Raw genomic sequence first — 17,659 nt, 5'->3', positions numbered from 1 at the left:
GTGGTCAAGGTTAAGTTTAATTTAAATAGCTTTATAACCTATGTAAGTAGGATATCAAAGATATAGCTTAGTTTACCTTAAAGGGCTTAATAGTAGCTTTGGAAAAGTCATCTTAAGTTTTAGAGATAGATTCCACCGGCTATTTAGACCTACCACACGAGTGCGGTGGTTAACCTTTGTGCCTTTCCAAGTATATGTTCACACGACAACTTTTTTTCGAGCATTGATGCATTTTCAATTCTGGGCGTTGGAAATTGACCTTCATTTAACTTCATACTATACTTGAACGCTTTGAATGAAACATTAGGCATTACAATAGGCTGATAATGATGAATATTGCGAAGAATACAATAAGGAACGTAAGCTAACTTATCCTAAAGGTCCAACATAGGTTTGTATTGAGTCCTTAGGGTAGGCATTGCATTTTTGCATCTATGAAATGCACGCCACTGCCTATACTATATGTCCAGGATTCTCTCATAGTCTTGGATTTATAGACATACACTTCTCCAATGCAGGTAGATCGAAGAGTTAAACTCATACGAAGTTATAGAGAGCTTAAAACCGGTAAGTACCAATTTAAAGATTTTTTATGTACCTACTAGATTCATTAGAACTGAGTGTAACAAAATCGTATCTGTACAAAAAACTGTGACAGATTGCCATGATGTAACTCTTGCTTGCAAAAAGTTGTCTTTAATGATTTCTAGCAAATGATTTGGAAGATAGGTACCTACCTATCTTCCAAATCATTTGCTAGACTTAAAACTTTTAACACCGTGTTAACGACACAGTAATTTATTTATTCGTTTGTTAGGTAACAAACGAATAAATAAATTACTGTGTCGTTAACACGGTGTTAAAAGTTTTAAGTCTTACCATAGAACAGATACAATTTAGAACAGTACTTTATGTAAGATTTTACCTAATAATATGGATACGAAAGGTAACGTACATTATTTTTTTACAAGTTAGCCCTTGACTACAATCTCATCTTATGGTAAGAGATGATGCAAGATTTAAGATGGAAGCGGGCTAACTTGAAAATAATAAAAAAATCGCATGGCGGTACGTCTTTGCCGATAGGGTGGTAACTAGCCTCGGCTGAAGCCTCCCACCAGCCAGACCTGGACCAATTAAGAAAACCACAATCGGGCCAGCCAGGATTCGAACCCAGGACCTCTGTCTTGTAAATCCACCGCGTATATACCATTGCGCCATGGAGGCCGTCAAACATTATCATCCTAGCCAATTAATTAACGTTGATAGACATATACCTATTTAAATAATTTTTTCAACGAAAAATAAACTTTACCTTGCTTTGAAATGCCTTACTAAAAACTTCCCTGAAAATATAAAGTCGTACAACGACTTCCATCTAAACAGAATCAGTAGTTTTTGAGAGGATCGCTGACACACAAACATACGTTCACACATCATCATCATCATTAACAGCCGATAGACGTCCACACATACATACTCGTAATATGAGTAGAATACACAACCATCGTTTGGAAGTCAGTTAAAGGCAGACGTCCACAGATCCGCTTTTTATCACAATAAACGGTAGTAGTCGGTAGGTAGTAAATTTACGGTAGATTCGTGCGATCCGTACGATGCAGATTAGTGGACGCACTTAACGATATACAAAGAATACTACAATCCGCTCAGAGTCACACAGCGGGCGATAGAACGAACTATGTTAGTAGTATCTCTGCGTGATCGAATCAGAAATGAGGAGATCCGCAGAAGAACCAAAGTCACAGACATAGCTCAACGAGTTGCGAAGCAGAAGTGGCAATGGACGGGGCACATAGTTCGAAGAGCCGATGGACGTTGGGGTCCCAAAGTGCTGAAATGGCAACCCCGCACTAGTAAGCGCAGTGTTGGCCGACTCCCCACCAGGTGGACTGACGACATCAAGCGAGGCGCAGGGATTCGCTGGATGCAGGTGGCTCAGTATCGTGATGTTTGAAAGTCCATACAAAAGACCTATGTCCTGCAGTGGACGTCCATCGGCTGATATGATGATGATGATGACTACAATCCGTATACGATACGTCCGTTACGTACGATACAGATCTATGGACCCCTAGCATTAAAAGGTTTAATTAAAAATATCTATTCTGATATTCTGATCAAATGCAAATTGAGGATACGATCACACTACATACATATGCATATTAAATTGATTCATGATTCAGACGTTAGTGTTACGTCTGTTTTTTGCAGCATATAGGTACAATGAGAACTGGTTCCTTTTCCTGTGTCAAGGATAACTGTAATACTAAAGGTTTTATGTTAATGCTATTGAAATAGTATGTCCTATCAGACTACGTAATAAATCTTCCACTATACGTAATTGAACTTGCCTAGTTAACATTAAACATATTGTCAGGTTAGTTAGTTAGTTGAGAATGTCTTTGGTCCGTAGATACTAGTAACTTTATAGAACAAGCTCTAGCTCTACTTATCTACTTTGATATTATTATTGAGAGGAAAAATTTGTATTTTTGACGGCTTTCGTGGCGCAGTGGTGTGTGCGGTGATTTCGATCCCCGGCTGGGCCGATTGAGGTTTTCTTAATTGGTCCAGGTCTGGCTGGTGGGAGACTTCGGCCGTGGCTAGTTACCACCCTACCGACAAAGCCGTACCGCCAAGCGATTTAGCGTTCCGGTACGATGTCGTGTAGAAACCGAAAGGGGTGTGGATTTTCATCCTCCTCCTAACAAGTTAGCCCGCTTCCATCTTAGATTGCATCATCATTTACCAACAGGTGAGATTGTAGTCATGGGCTAACTTGTAGAGAATAAAAAAAAATTGTAACGAATAAACTCAAAATCGACTTGTATAGTTATTGGTATAAGTTAGCTGTTCCTTTCTTTCACCAAAAGAAAGGCAAAGATTATTTTGTACTGGAGATCGCATCAAAACTGTGGTGGACAAATGTCAAGTTTCAAATATGAAGGAGTGACATAGGTTATATTTTACTACACTATATTAAACTGTACTGAGCTAGATTATTAGAACTAATTTAAGACGTTAGATCGTAGTTCGGACTAAACTTTTAATACACTTTTAAATTTCAGAACTAAATAACCTGCGCATTTATTTAAAAAAAAATAAGTAAGTAGGTATATACCCGTAAACGCCTACTCATTAATAACAAAGAAATACGTCACAATCTGCTACATAATTATATGCATATTTCTTTGAAAGCACGAACGATTTCCTCATAAAGTGCGGATAAAAAGCAGTGGAATATTTTCTGTTTCTTAAAATATTATAACGACTGTAGAATGTTGCAACTTCCGCGGCTGACTAAGGCAAAAATCCGTGATATTGATCACTTAATTGTGGTTTTAAGTATTAGATTTCAACGAGCTTTTCTCAAGTCCACGTGACGCATTAGATTGACAGGCTCATGCTATACTATGCTTTGTGTGTGAGATCGATTTACATGATGTAACGTATTAGACGTAGTACTTAGGTACTTCAATTTAATAGTAAATTACATACTCACAGGAAATCTTTGTACTAATTAATATAAAGCTGAACAATCTGTTTATTTGTTTGGTGGAACGCGCTAATCTCTAGAACTGCGAGTACTGATTCGATTTTTTTATGTATAGGATAAAGTCCGGCCGCTCAGAGATTGCGTTTCTGACAGATCGTGCGAATGGGATAAACATATTGAATTACAATTGCCTCGTTTTTGTGTCTCTCTCTCTCTCATGTTACATCGCCCATTGACAGAAACGCAATCTCTGAGCGGCCGGACTTTAGTTAATTTATCGAGAAAGACTACCTACAGACTACATTACGCTACGACCAATAGGAGCGGAGAATCAGTGGAAATGTGATTAAAACATGAAAAGATATTAAATTTTCCTATAATTACGCCCGGATAAAGTATGCTCCAAGTCACGTAGCCAAAGTCGAGGGCAAAAGACTGTTTATCCTCAGTCGTGATTGAACTATTGTTTCTTTTTTGTTGGTTTGACCACTTTGTTGCACTAAAAATACAAACACAGGACAATTATATCCCTTGAGATATTTTCTATTTTTATTAAGAAATATTGTATGTATTTAACATATTCTTAGCTACTATTACTATTATTTTATTTGAGTCATCGTTTTTAATCGGAAACAATTTCTTGAACGGAGTTTAATATCTAGGTAACGGAATTGTACAAGGATATAATTTAAATGTGATCTACAACAATCAGGGGCCTTCCCCATGTGGCACGTCGACTCTTTCTACTAACACGAACGCTTCGAAAACTAACAAAATGTATGCGAATGACACATTTGATCGACAACTTAATCACGTGATATGTCTATAGTTAATGTCATTCCCATACATTTTTTAATTTTCGAAGCCTTAGCGTTTGTAGAAAGAGAATCGACGTGCCACTTGGCTACAGGCCCTGATAGTTATCGTTAAATATATAAGGTCTGGCAGGCTTAGAGTGAGCACCTCCAGGGTCTAAACTCTGTATCCCCTATAAGAAGAGAGGCCTGGTCCTGTACAGTCCTAGATTAGCTTATAAGCTATATATGCAATTGTTTAGCGTCATATTAATGTAATAGTCTGGAGGGCGTTAATGACCACGATTCAGTTTTTATCTTTGCATCAACATCAAAAAGATGTTTATAAACAGGCAATATTTTATGTTTGTTTGTTACGTTTTAACTCAATAACCACTCGATTGATTTTAAAACTTTCACCATTAGAAAGCTTCTTCAAACATCTTCACAGTAACATAGGCTATATTTTATTCCCTTATTCCCACGGAAACGGAAACTACGTTGGTAAAACCACGGTGAGCCTGCTAGTAATGTAATTCTGCTTAGCGACAAAGACGTACCGCCAAGGGATTTAGCATTCCGGTACGATGTCGTGTAGAAACCGATAGGGGTGTGGATTTCATCCTACTCCTTACTTCCATCTTAGATTGCATCATCATTTACCATCAGGTGAGATTGTAGTCAAGATCTAACTTGTAGAGATTAAAAAAACATTCTACATGTGATTTAATAAACGAAAATAAATAAATCAAACCTCAGTAGGCTTTAGTCACGAGTGAACTATCTGACATAGTATAAATAAGTTTCCGTGGGACAAAATGGAATCACTTACGACTTACTAGTAAATGTAAACGGTCGCCTTAGCCGCTAACCGTGCAAATATTATAATAATTGGATAAGATCTTATTGTTATATGTAAGAGAGGTCGCATAAGATAATTTTATAATAATACACCACACTGGTTTCCGTGTAACGCCACGCAACTAAGGCAATTTGCTATGATCTTTGAATAGGAAGGTTCTTTATTACTGCTTAGTCATTTATTAAGGCATAGTGTATGCATTTTTGACGGCCTTCGTGGCGCAGTGGTATGGATTAACAAGTCGGTACTGGGTTCGATCCCCGGCTGGGCTGGTTGAGGTTCCCTTAATTGGTTCAGGTCTGGCTGGTGGGAGGCTTCGGCCCTCGCTTATTACCACCCTAGCGGTAAAGACGTAACGCCAAGCGATTTAGCGTTCCGCTACTATGCCGTGTAGAAAGGGGTGTGGATCATACTCCTCCTAACACGTTAGCCCGCTTCCATCTTAGATTGCATCACCACTTATCCTGTAGAGTGGGTAGGTGAGATTGCAAACAATACCAGCGCTGCAGCAAACACTGCAGCATTATGCTGAGGCATTAACCTTTTTAGCTAAAGTAACATATATAAGTCAAATTATGTGGCATGTACGAAGAGATCGCACACCAGCGGCTGCATTCTGTAAAGTTACAGTTTTGTGACATCACTCATATCCATGGCAACATCGTTGTTATGGACCTAATGTTATTGGAATTCCATAGAAATAAAGTTCAAATTGTAATAAAAATTATTATAGGCGTTTATTACATCGACGAGAATGAAATAGCGGAATCACACCCCAGGAAGCCACACTCTGCAGAGTCACTATCCAAGGTGTACAGTCCCTTTTTAATTTTTTTTACTTAATTTGTATTTGTTTTTTTGTTTTTTTTCTCAGTTGTATGTACTCAGCTAAATAAAGAATTTTATTATTATTATTATTTATTATTGTAGTCAAGGGCTAACTTGTAAGGAAAAAAATATAGACAATGGTACGGTACTTGGACAACATCCAAAAAAACTTGAAAATTTAAATTAACACTAGAAAAGCGGCGTCCAAAAGCTATTTTATATTGTTAAACTAGGTGTGTACTGTAACTATAAGAAATATTCAAATGTGACTTGGCTAATGAGGTCGATATTACGTGCCTGTTTGAAATTCATTTATGTACAAATAGGACGCATTTTTTCCCTTCGCCATTTTCCAGTGCATGCAGAAAGGTTCAAGGTGGCAGGGGTGGGTCGGCAGTAATGGCGGTAATATATCAGCGGAAATCCGACCCACATTTCCCTATCACGGCGCTTTGCCGTGCTCTAATGCCTTAATTTATTATAAGCCATTTATTCATTTAGCACGTCTTGTATTTTTCTTTTGTGTTACGTACAGCCAGTCAATTCACTAACTTTGACGTAAGTTCGCTACCCAATAGAATTAACATCAAATCAATAACAACCGCATTTTTTGTATTCCATAAAGCCTAAATTGACAAAAAATAACAATTCCAACTGGTAGATAAATGTCATCTCTTTGATATCAGGGAAAGGTTGCCAATGACCACCAGCACCAGCAAGCTTATTCACTATCTTTGACGTAAAAATGTCATCCGGTGTTTACTGGTGGATATCACACAGTAGGTAATTGTCATTTTGTTGATAGATTTGATGTTTATTTTAATAGGTTTATAATAAAGACTAAAACAGAGAATAGGCCAGCTGATGACATATTTTACCTGTAATCTGAATTTTAATAAGTTAACATTAATTAAATAATGAATACGAATGTGACTTAATAATTACTAACAAAACTGTAGATATATTTTCATTTATCACTTACGTACGTCAGAGTTAGTGGATTGGCCTGCTTCTTTTAATTTCTTCTTGAAATAATAGCAATGATTCCCTCAAAATGAGCGAAAAACCAAAAAGTCCAACGACCGAGGATGGAAATAAAAGAGATGATCAAACTACTTGCAAGATTTTCAGTACATGACAACGCTTTATCGACTAGATATATATTAACATGATGGTAATCGAAGCCTTCACCTGTATCAGTAGGTATAATACTGAAACAATCAATTCACAAATTATGAGTAATTTACTTTACTCATAATTTGTGTCTAATAAAATCAATATTTAAAGTTGATATTGACCCATTATAAAATTTGATAAAAAATTACGATAATTTTAATAATATCAAAATGTGATTCAAGCAATAGTAAAATTGTAAGAAATTTTTTACGGTTGTAGGTTGTTGGTTATAAAGATAATGTTATCATAAATTTTCATCATATAGGAATGTGTATATTGGTTGATATTTTAAATGACATACATATCGCGTGTTTATACATAACAACCTATGTAAATACATATGTACATAGTCCGTAATGTTGAACAAATATTTTAGCATGTCCAGTTTCAGTAACATGGTAAGAAACTGACATACTACGTTGTACAAACATATAGGGATTACATATTCAAGGAAAAAGCATTTCATAGTTAGTTGGGTAGGTAGGTACAGGCACAGAATACATATGTACAAGGTATATGTATATAGTAGGTATAAAGTGATTATATTTAAAAAAATATAGCCTTCAACTTCATACGGGTGAAATTCAGTTTTTCACGATTCAAATCACGCGGGAACCATGGATTTTCCGGGATAAAAAGTAGCTTATATGTTGCTCAATAAATTTTCTATCTGAAAGTTTTGTTAAAAACGGTTCTACTATTTTAGAGGTTAACCCGGACAGACAATTGAGTCGTTAACTACGTGTCTAATAAATAATCATTAATAGCCTGTTTTTAATACCCCTCTACGGATATCGGACCCCTCCCGTCTTTTAAAGTCTAAAGGAGAGCTGATATGGAGCTTAGACCTACCACGCTTCTCCAATGCAGGTTAGCGGGCTAAGAGTGGTGTATGATGATAATTGATACCTATTGATATTTTTAGAAGAAATAAAAACCAACCAACTCGAAGTTAGAACCCCGTGGATCGAAGCCACATCGATTAGCCACTGGACCAATCAGCAGGCCAATTCACGAGCTTTGACGTTTGTTAGTTGACATATTTATATACGAAATTGAGATTCTATAAAACAAATATCATCCGGTGCCTACTGACAACCTTTCGTGGATATCATACAGTAAGAAGTCCACTCTTGTACCCCGTATAATTAAAATTTAAAAAATACAAGGATTTTATAAAAATGTAAATAAGTGAATAAATCTAATTAAATAAAAAGAAATAAATAAAATTAAAACTCAAGTTTTTGAGATAAATGAAGATGGCGCCCATAGAGCAACTATGACATGACAATTGACAGCAAACGTCAAATCGTCTACTGCATTGAAAACGCCATCTATCCGCCATTATTACTCATATTAGTGTTACATTTCTTGGGCGAGAGTTAATATAATTTCGAAAGAAGTAAAGTGAATTCGTAGATTTGTATAATCAAAAATAGTTACAAAAATTATTTTCTTTTATTTCCGTCAGGGTACAATGACTGATCCTGAGCTCCATACAATTTTGGACCATCTCCTTTCTCAGTTGATTTGATGATTATTTTAATAGATTGTTAATAAAGATCAAATTAGTGAATAGGCCAGCAGGTCTGGTTACAACATGTCTAATTTGTATATAATAATCTTACTAAATAATAATAGGTCTAATCAGTGCGGACTGCGGTTATGGCGCGTGAGGCGATTCGTTCCGTCAGCAACTGTGACAATCAGCATTCAGCATTCATGCTCATGGTGCCAGCATTGTGCGCCAGACACACTTGTCACACCAGGGCCCTGATTCTCTATGACAATGGCGTCGTAGTTACGCAAGGAATATATTTTTTCTTACGCCATCAAGTTTAGCGTCAAATCTGCAGGACGCTTAGGGGCACCGGTAGAAAAAAAGGTATAGAAACACTAACCTAAAATATGCCTCTCTGGCAGAGAGTTACATATTTGTAGCTTTTGCCGTGGAGACCGTTGGGCCATAGAGTCGCAGTGCCAAAAAATTTTATCGAATCACTTCACCGCGGCTAGTTGCCTCGACTGGTGACAGAAGGGCTGGCTCATTTTTAACCGACTTCAAAAAGGAGGAGGTTCTCAATTCGGTCGGTATTTTTTTTTTTTTTTATGTATGTACACCGATTACTCAAAGACGCCTGGACCGATTTTAAAAATTCTTTTTTTGTTTAAAACGGTATAGTCCCCATTTGGTCCCATTGCCATCATGTCAAGATCTGATGATGGGATCCTGGAGAAATTGAGGGGAACTATCGAAGATTATATCGGTGTCTAGTGTGTTCGTATACTTTTCCATTTAGTACTTTTAAGCACTACAATTTCATGAAGGTTTAAAATTGATCTGATGATGGAGCCATAAAACAGACGAGGGAACTCCTCGGCGATTTACAGCAGTTACCTTGTGTTTGGGCTTGATTAATTTGTATTAATGAGAACTTTCCACATAGATAGGTTGTGACTGTCATTTAGGGGTTTGGTGATGAAGACCAAGGACAATTAAGAGAACTCCTTAACAGTTTACAGTAACTACCTTGTGTTTGGCCTTGATTAATTCGTATTGCTGAGAACTTTCTACCTAGATGAGTTGTGTCTGTTATTAGGGGTCTGATGATGAAGATCAAGGTCAATTAAGGGAACCCCTTAACGGTTTACGGTAGCTACCTTGTGCTTGGGCTTGATTAATTTGTATTGCTGAGAATTTTGTACCAAGATGGGTTGTGACTGTCATTAGGGGTCTGATGTATTCGTTTGAGATTAAATTTTACACTAAAAATGGAAAAATAAAAAAAATTTAATAAAAAAAATATAACCGACTTCAAAACCTAAAAACGTACTAAACTAAAAATTGAAAAATAACATATGTTCTACCTGCTGATCAGTTTGAAGGCGGTGCTTAGCCGGTGTTGTCTTAATTTAAGCCATTTCTGACAGGACCATATGAAACAACACTGTCTGCAAAATCTAAATCTATAAGATATCACATGGCTTGAATTAATACATCAGCGGCTTAGCACCGCCTTCATACTGATCAGCAGGTAGAACATATGTTATTTTTCAATTTTTAGTTTAGTGGGTACGTTTTTAGGTTTTGAAGTCGGTTGTATTTTTTTTATTAAAATTTTTATTATTGCGCAAAGGATCAGCCTGGCAGTATTCTTGCCACCATTCCACGTGGGTATGATTTGTATATTTATTAGTATAAGTTAGCTTAAGTTCCTTATTGTATTTTTTCCCAATAAAAAAAACCTAAAATATTTTGTATTTCGATATTTTTTCACTAACAAACATCATACTTGGTCATGTGTAGCTGGCGTTTAGTATTCAAGAATTATCATTTGTATGGGCCACATCGAATCCTATGGTGCGAGGGGCGGACAACTTTGCGAGTAAAATACAATCTAAATCTAGATAACAATCTCCTTATAATACCTACGAGCTTTGATTATTACGAGTAAACAATAATTGCCTTTCATTATTCTTTAAACACGAAAACGGCACACAACCACACTATCTTTTCGAAACCTATACAATTAAATCCCATTGTATAGGATACACGAGTAAAAAATTCATCCCAACTTTACAAATAAGCATTTTTTTTTATTCTTTACAAGTTAGCCCTTGACTACAATCTCACCTGATGGTAAGTGATGATGCAGTCTAAGATGGAAGCGGGCTAACTTCTTAGGAGGACGATGAAAATCCACACCCCTTTCGGTTTCTACACGGCATCGTACCGGAACGCTAAATCGCTTGTCGGTACGTCTATGCCGGTAGGGTGGTAACTAGCCACGGCCGAAGCCTCCCACCAGCCAAACCTGGACCAATTAAGAAAATCTCAATCGACCTAGCCGGGGATCGAACCCGATCGTTTTGAAAATCCACCGCGCACGGAGGATCTGAGGCCCAAGGCGAATTCATTGGAAGAATAATCGGCACGTAAAACTTTCATTATTATTAAATTACTTCTGAGCTTACGTCCCTGGCTTCGGGCCTCTTCAAGTCGTGTGCACGTGGCATTATGCTAGCCCTGTTACCATGTAGTTAGGCCACTGGACACAAATCTCAAGTATAATTACATGTTATGCAAATCTATACATTTTTTATCAAGTAAATTCAAATTACCAATGTTCCCCTCCTCCTTAAATTAGTCGTAAAAACTGTGGTAAGAGTGGTACGAGTTACGACAATAGTTCAATTTTTTATTATTCTATACAAGTTAGCCCTTGACTACAAGTGATGATGCAGTCTAAGACGGAAGCGGGCTAACTTGATGGGAGGATGATGAAAATCGACACATATTTTGGTTTTTACACGACATCGTACCGAAACGCTAAATCGCGTGTTGGTACGTCTTTGCCGGTAGGGTGGTAACTAGCCACGGCCGAAGCCTCCCACCAGCCAAACGGTCGGTCCAGCCGGGGATCGAACCCAGGATCTCCATCCACTTCCGCCACGGTTGCCTGCCATCGGGCAGGGATCTAACTATAAGTCATACCCACTCAGTGTTGAGTCCAGCACCTGCCTGGAATTATTTAAGGCACAGTAAACATAATATTATTAAGGCTAAAAGATGGGCGTGGCATTTTTATATTGTGATCTGTTCTTATCAAATAAGTAACAATAATAATATAGAAGTATCTACTTTACAAAAACTCTACGCAATATTTCTTAGCAAAATAGGTAAGTAGGTACTTGTTTAGATTTTAAGTGCCACTTAGAAAGACGAGCAAACCCGCACGCACGCTATATTTTTATCAGTACTTAATAATCAGTAATAATAAATAATCTATATTCTATACTAATATAAATACAAGGTAAAGTTTGTTAGGTTGTAGGGGTTTGATCTGGATTAGAGAGATTGTTTTAAGGGAGGCCAATCACACTCACAAATAACGTGACTTTATATTAGTAAAAGTATTTTTAAAGTCGGTCCAGTAGTTTCGGATTACATTCGTACTAAACAAACAGACAAAAATTGGAATCTTTCCTGTAAATATTTAATTAGAAGTGGCTAAATATATAAATTCTTACAGCTCTTAGGTATTATCAATGACCTAAAATAGAAACGAAATGTGTCGTTATCAGATTCACTGAGTGCATCAAAATGACGTCACATAATTAGGTATTAACTAATTCATTACCCTATGGAATGTACCTGCCTGCTAAGAGAAATGTGAAATTCGTGTTTGATAAGACATGAATTAATATTATAAGGTACGAAAATTTGTTTTAACGAGGTTCAATGAAATACTAAGGTAGAGTCGTATCGACCTTTCAGGCGCAGTTGATAATGAGGTGGTCTGAACAGAGAGGCGTTGTAAAACGTATTTTTGTTTTTTGTCTGTCAGTCTGTCCCTCTTTTTGTCGACCGAGCATAACGTCGAAACTACTGATTGAATTTAATTCAAACTGGGCCTGATTCGTGTTCATACTATGATGAAGTTTATAGAATACTTCAACGAAATAATCATGTAGGTACCTACTTAGTTATTTCCAGACGAGTTTTGTCACAAAAGCTCTACTACTTAAAGTGTAATGGCGTTAAATAGGGAATTAAACTTTACACCGATTTTCACGCGAACGAAGTCGCGAAATTTCGAATGGAAATAAATTTTGCTCTGTAAATTCTTGGTTCCCGCGGGATTTTTGAAAACCTGAATTCCACGCGGACGAAGTCGCGAGCGTATGCTAGTATATTATAATGTTGTATAAGGTCTAATAAAGTTTTTGTAACATTTAAAGGTAGGTGCCTCAAAAGGCGTGAAATTATTTCCGGTAATGGTTTGTCTTATTAGCGAGTTGGTTTGGGACATTTTGTGTTTATCACTCTTATGTGAATTGCTATTCAACAAATCCTATGACTTATATTTAATTTACTTTATATGTATTTGTGATTTACATGTCTCAATGTTAATATACGTTACAGCTTACTAGGCCTTAGTGCCTAAAATATCACGAATTTTTTTTTTTTTATTCTTTACAAGTTAGCCCTTGACTACTATCTCACCTGATGGTAAGTGATGATGCAATCTAAGATGGAAGCGGGCTAACTTGTTAGGAGGAGGATGAAATCCACACCCCTCTAAAAGCCTCCCATACCTGGACCAATTAAGAAAATCTCAATCGGTCCAGCCGCGGATCGAACCCAGGACTTCTGTCTTGTAAGTTTACTACTCACCACTGCGCCACGGAGACCGTCCAAATTATTTACTATAAACGTAGTAGGTAGTCGGACGCATCGCATCAAACGGATTTTAGTATTTTTTGTACTGAAAATTATGCAAGTGCGTCCACTGATCCGTATCGAACGGAACGCATCGAACCTTAGACCATTAAAAAGAATTTTTAATGGTCTAAGCATCGAACAGATTTTGTATACTATATAATCTGTGAACGCCTACCATTATACTGTACTGGCTGACGCCGCGCGGTTACACCCCAGTGGCACAGTATAACCAGTAGGATGACTTCATACTAGAGGTCGAAACGCGAGCTATACCTACGCACCCCGAACGTGGGGTGATCGTAGGGTGAAGACAGTCGCGACTGTGCCGCGGTGACGAACGCACAGTGTATTGGATTTTTAATGTCATAAAGAAGTTAAGTACAGAAGTTGTTTGAATTTAACAACATCATTGTGTTGCTCATACTTTAATGTATTTGAATAAAAAGAGTAAAGAGCCGGCTGATATTAATATACCTATCCAGATTTTTTTAGTAAACTAGCGATTTTTTTTTGTGGTTCCTTCCCTACATGCGAAGTCAGGATCAATTTTTTATCGTTTATTCTATAGTGTGGGGTATCGTTATCGGTATTTTTGTGCATTACATAAGGGATTAAAGTGCTAACATAATCTACGGAACCCTACACTGCGCGTGGCCCGACACGCATTTGACCGGTTTTTATTATTTGGTCACCTAGTGTGGTGGTAATACCTAGATGGCATCACCAAAATAAATATATTGGACGAAGGTCCTTCAATCATTGATCAGTATCAGCCTTATTTAAATCTACCAATCAAAAAACAACACGCATTTTATTGATCACATCCTATTTTACTACAATTTACAAAGTATTTTATTTGTTTATTTAAAAAAAAGTATATTTACAATCACATAACTAAATGGAAACACAAATTTGGCAAATGTAATTAAAATGCTGGAGGCGGACAGCCCTATCACATGTTTACGGAGCGCGCGGCTGTAGGTATTTATTTCAAAAATACGGCCGAGTTATTATACTGCTTGTTATATCTACTGTGCCAGTGGTTCCCGTCCAGGTAGGAATACGGGGATAATATATAGCAGATACCCTCGATAAATGGGTTATCTAACACGGAAAGAATTTTTCAAATCGCATCAGTAGTTCCTGAGATTAGCGTGATCAACCAAACAAACAAACTATTTAGCTTTATATCAGAAGATAGATACCTACTGTCAATTTCCATAATTTATGCCCCGATAATATGTTCTGTAAGTAATTATGAATATCATTATGTTACAATATTTATTGATTTTGAATCATCATGTATCTTTAAATCATGCAATGGCTGGGTCGAGATTGTATCAAGAAAGTTCGGTTAACTCTCCAGAGGACGAGCTGGTAGTTGGAACCCTCTGGAATTTTACATATTTATAGAATTTTACATATTGATACGCCAATGTACAAGTACATAGTCCGATTTACCTCGCCTCAATGTGGCACACAGTGGCGGATTTACCAGTAGGCTAATTAGGCTGCAGCCTAGGGTGAAAGATTTCAGAGGGCGGCAAATTTGGCCCAAATAGTTTTTATTACAGAAATAAAGAAATCGCAATTATACCAACAGATAAAATGTAATAAAAATGTCTGAGAACATAATGTTTCAGCAAATTGTAATTGTAATTTGTAAATCCGCCACTGTGGTGGCACATATTTATATTATATAATATTATAATCTTGAGGACTTCGCCACGGAAATAAAATTCGTTAAAAAAAAATTACCAAGGTAGAGTTATATTGGACTAAATTAGGAGTACTTATGCTAATAGTAAAGCAATTTTGTAAAAAAAAGTAACAGGATATCTGCGATCATTACTTTCGGAGCTACAGGGATTTAAAGGGTCAGATTTGCGGCACTGACACGGATTCCTGAAAAACGCCAATACAAATGGTACGATTTAATGACGTCGTAGGTCATAATCATCGTTAGATTTGTATGAGCGTTCAACAAAATTACTAGTATCTTAAGTTATTTGTGCGTTTTGTTTATAGTTCATGAAAAATGTCACATTTAATGTAGGGAAGCTGAAACTATGAATTTTCATCCAATTACGATAAAAGGTTTTAATAAATTTTGAAATTTTATAATCTTATTTACTTTGCAAATATCCAGACAATCTTTGCTTTTATGTACCAATTAATTAACATTGACCTTATTTACTTGAATGTATCATAATAATCAATATATTCAAACCTAGTCATCATCACCATCGCTTAAATAGGCTAATCGAGGACTCCAGTCTCTCACGGACTCGGAGATTGAGGACCCCTTCGTTCCGTGGGCCCGTGGCATTTTGCCAACCCTGCCAATAGCGCCACAGTTTATTATGTAAAGTGTCAAAATAGTCCACTAAACCCTTTGTGCTAGAAAGTCACCTTATAGTGTGCGGTTACATATTGTGGTAAGAGTTATCTTATCTTATCACTATCAATTGTTTTAGCGAATCTTATGACCCTAATGCAACTACTCGTAGCAAAGCAAACTATTGGTATTACTTTGAAATTCAACACTAATTACTAAGTTTTTGTTTATCCAAAAAAAACCTTTTACCTAGTAACTAAGCACGTATACCTACATTAATTTTATATGAATTTCATAGACCTATTTAAATTAGGTACCTTGAAAAATAAAAATTAAACGCTGCGGATAATTATTTTTTTTTTTTAATTAGCCAAATCCTACTATTATAAACGCGAAAGTTTGTATGGATGTTAGTATGGATGACTGAACCGATTTGACTGAAAATTGGAATGGAAATAGATTTTACTCTGGATTAACACATAGTTTTCATCCCGGAAAAATCCATGGTACCGGAGGGATTTGTGAAAAACTAAATTTAAGGCGGACGAAGTCGAATAAAATTGGTATAATATATTTTGCAACGATTTAAATATTTTATTAATATTGTTAATATTTTTCCAAAGGACAAATAAATAAATGTGAGAAAAAAATATATTATTTATTTAGATATATGTTAATTGTCTATTGAATAAGGCATAAATGGTTTCCTAAAATAATTTAATTTTATTAAAAACGGGATAAAAAAAATTAAACTATTCACTCACCCGAAAGAATGAAGATTAACTTAAGTAAAAATTATTAAGAAACTTTAGAAATATCACTTTTTACACTGAAAAAGTTTTAAAGTTCGTTCTATTTATTAGTTCGTTTTTGTTTCGGATTTATTCACTCACACCCGGCTGGTACGCGATTTTGATGTCGTTTGATTGTTTAATTTGAACACGCCGCGCCGCCCTTGTTATGAAGATTTGTTGGCGGGAAACATGGTAATTAATCCAGCATGACTTGTGGTGCCATCTGTCATAGATAAACAACAACATTAGCAGCAAATGAAAACCGCCATCTATTGTTGAATAGCGACATACTTAGAATTACCAACGCATCATAATTATAGCAGTGTTCCTTCAAACGAGGTTTATTAATTTAGCTCCCAGTTGTAGTAAATTGCTATAATAAATTTATAGAAAAAAAATGAAAAATAATAATAAAACTGATGAAAGTTTCAACAAAAAAAATGTGATAAGATATCGTTAAAAACAATTATTTTTATGGAAAAATAAAAAAAGTATTTCTCTTGTTTATATTATTTTATTATGTATTTAATTATCAATCTTCATAACTTAATTTCAAGACAAAAATATAAGTATTTAATATATTTTCTAACTATCAATACACTAACACTTTAAAAGCACAACTTATTATTATTTATTTTAGCTCATAATTAATTAACTCTATACAAAAACTAACATCTATTAGGTACCTATATCTAGTAATAAAAAACATGTTGTGTAAACATTACATTTTTCTTGTATTATATACTAAAGATTGACAATTACATAATTTATTATCATTATCAGTAATAAAGATCTATAGTGCTTACGTAAAGTAACACAAAAATACATTATATGGAATCCTCTAAACTTAAGTTATGTACTAAATATAATGTAAAACTATAGCTTGGCAACTTCGTTCGTAACACTCCCGATGGTCCGCGCGGGCCAGGGGGCGTGTAGCGATGAATGAAAAACCCACGACTGATGCACTCTCAATTTCACACTTCACTTCCCCGCACGCACAATTTCACACCTCTCCCCGCGTCGCCCGCATATCATGGGAGTGTCACCAACGAACTTGCCAGACTATAGAGGTGCGTTTCATTTCAATCAATGTGGCTGAATCAGAGTGGAAGATAAAGGTT

General features: G+C 36.1%; 1 protein-coding gene across 1 annotated transcript in view; it reads right to left on the bottom strand.

Annotated features, from left to right (window-relative positions):
* LOC112045659 (aquaporin AQPAe.a) overlaps positions 1–16,679 on the bottom strand; it is a 59,861-nt gene extending 43,182 nt beyond the window's left edge. Inside the window, exon 1 of the mRNA XM_052891604.1 lies at positions 16,506–16,679. The gene's annotated coding sequence lies outside the window, so the exon portion shown is untranslated. The remainder of the gene's footprint in view (positions 1–16,505) is intronic.
* Between the last annotated feature and the right edge of the window lie 980 nt (positions 16,680–17,659).

Source organism: Bicyclus anynana, chromosome 4, assembly GCF_947172395.1.
Source record: "Bicyclus anynana chromosome 4, ilBicAnyn1.1, whole genome shotgun sequence".
Classification (NCBI taxonomy): domain Eukaryota; kingdom Metazoa; phylum Arthropoda; class Insecta; order Lepidoptera; family Nymphalidae; genus Bicyclus; species Bicyclus anynana.
This window is presented reverse-complemented; position numbering and strand designations above follow the sequence as displayed.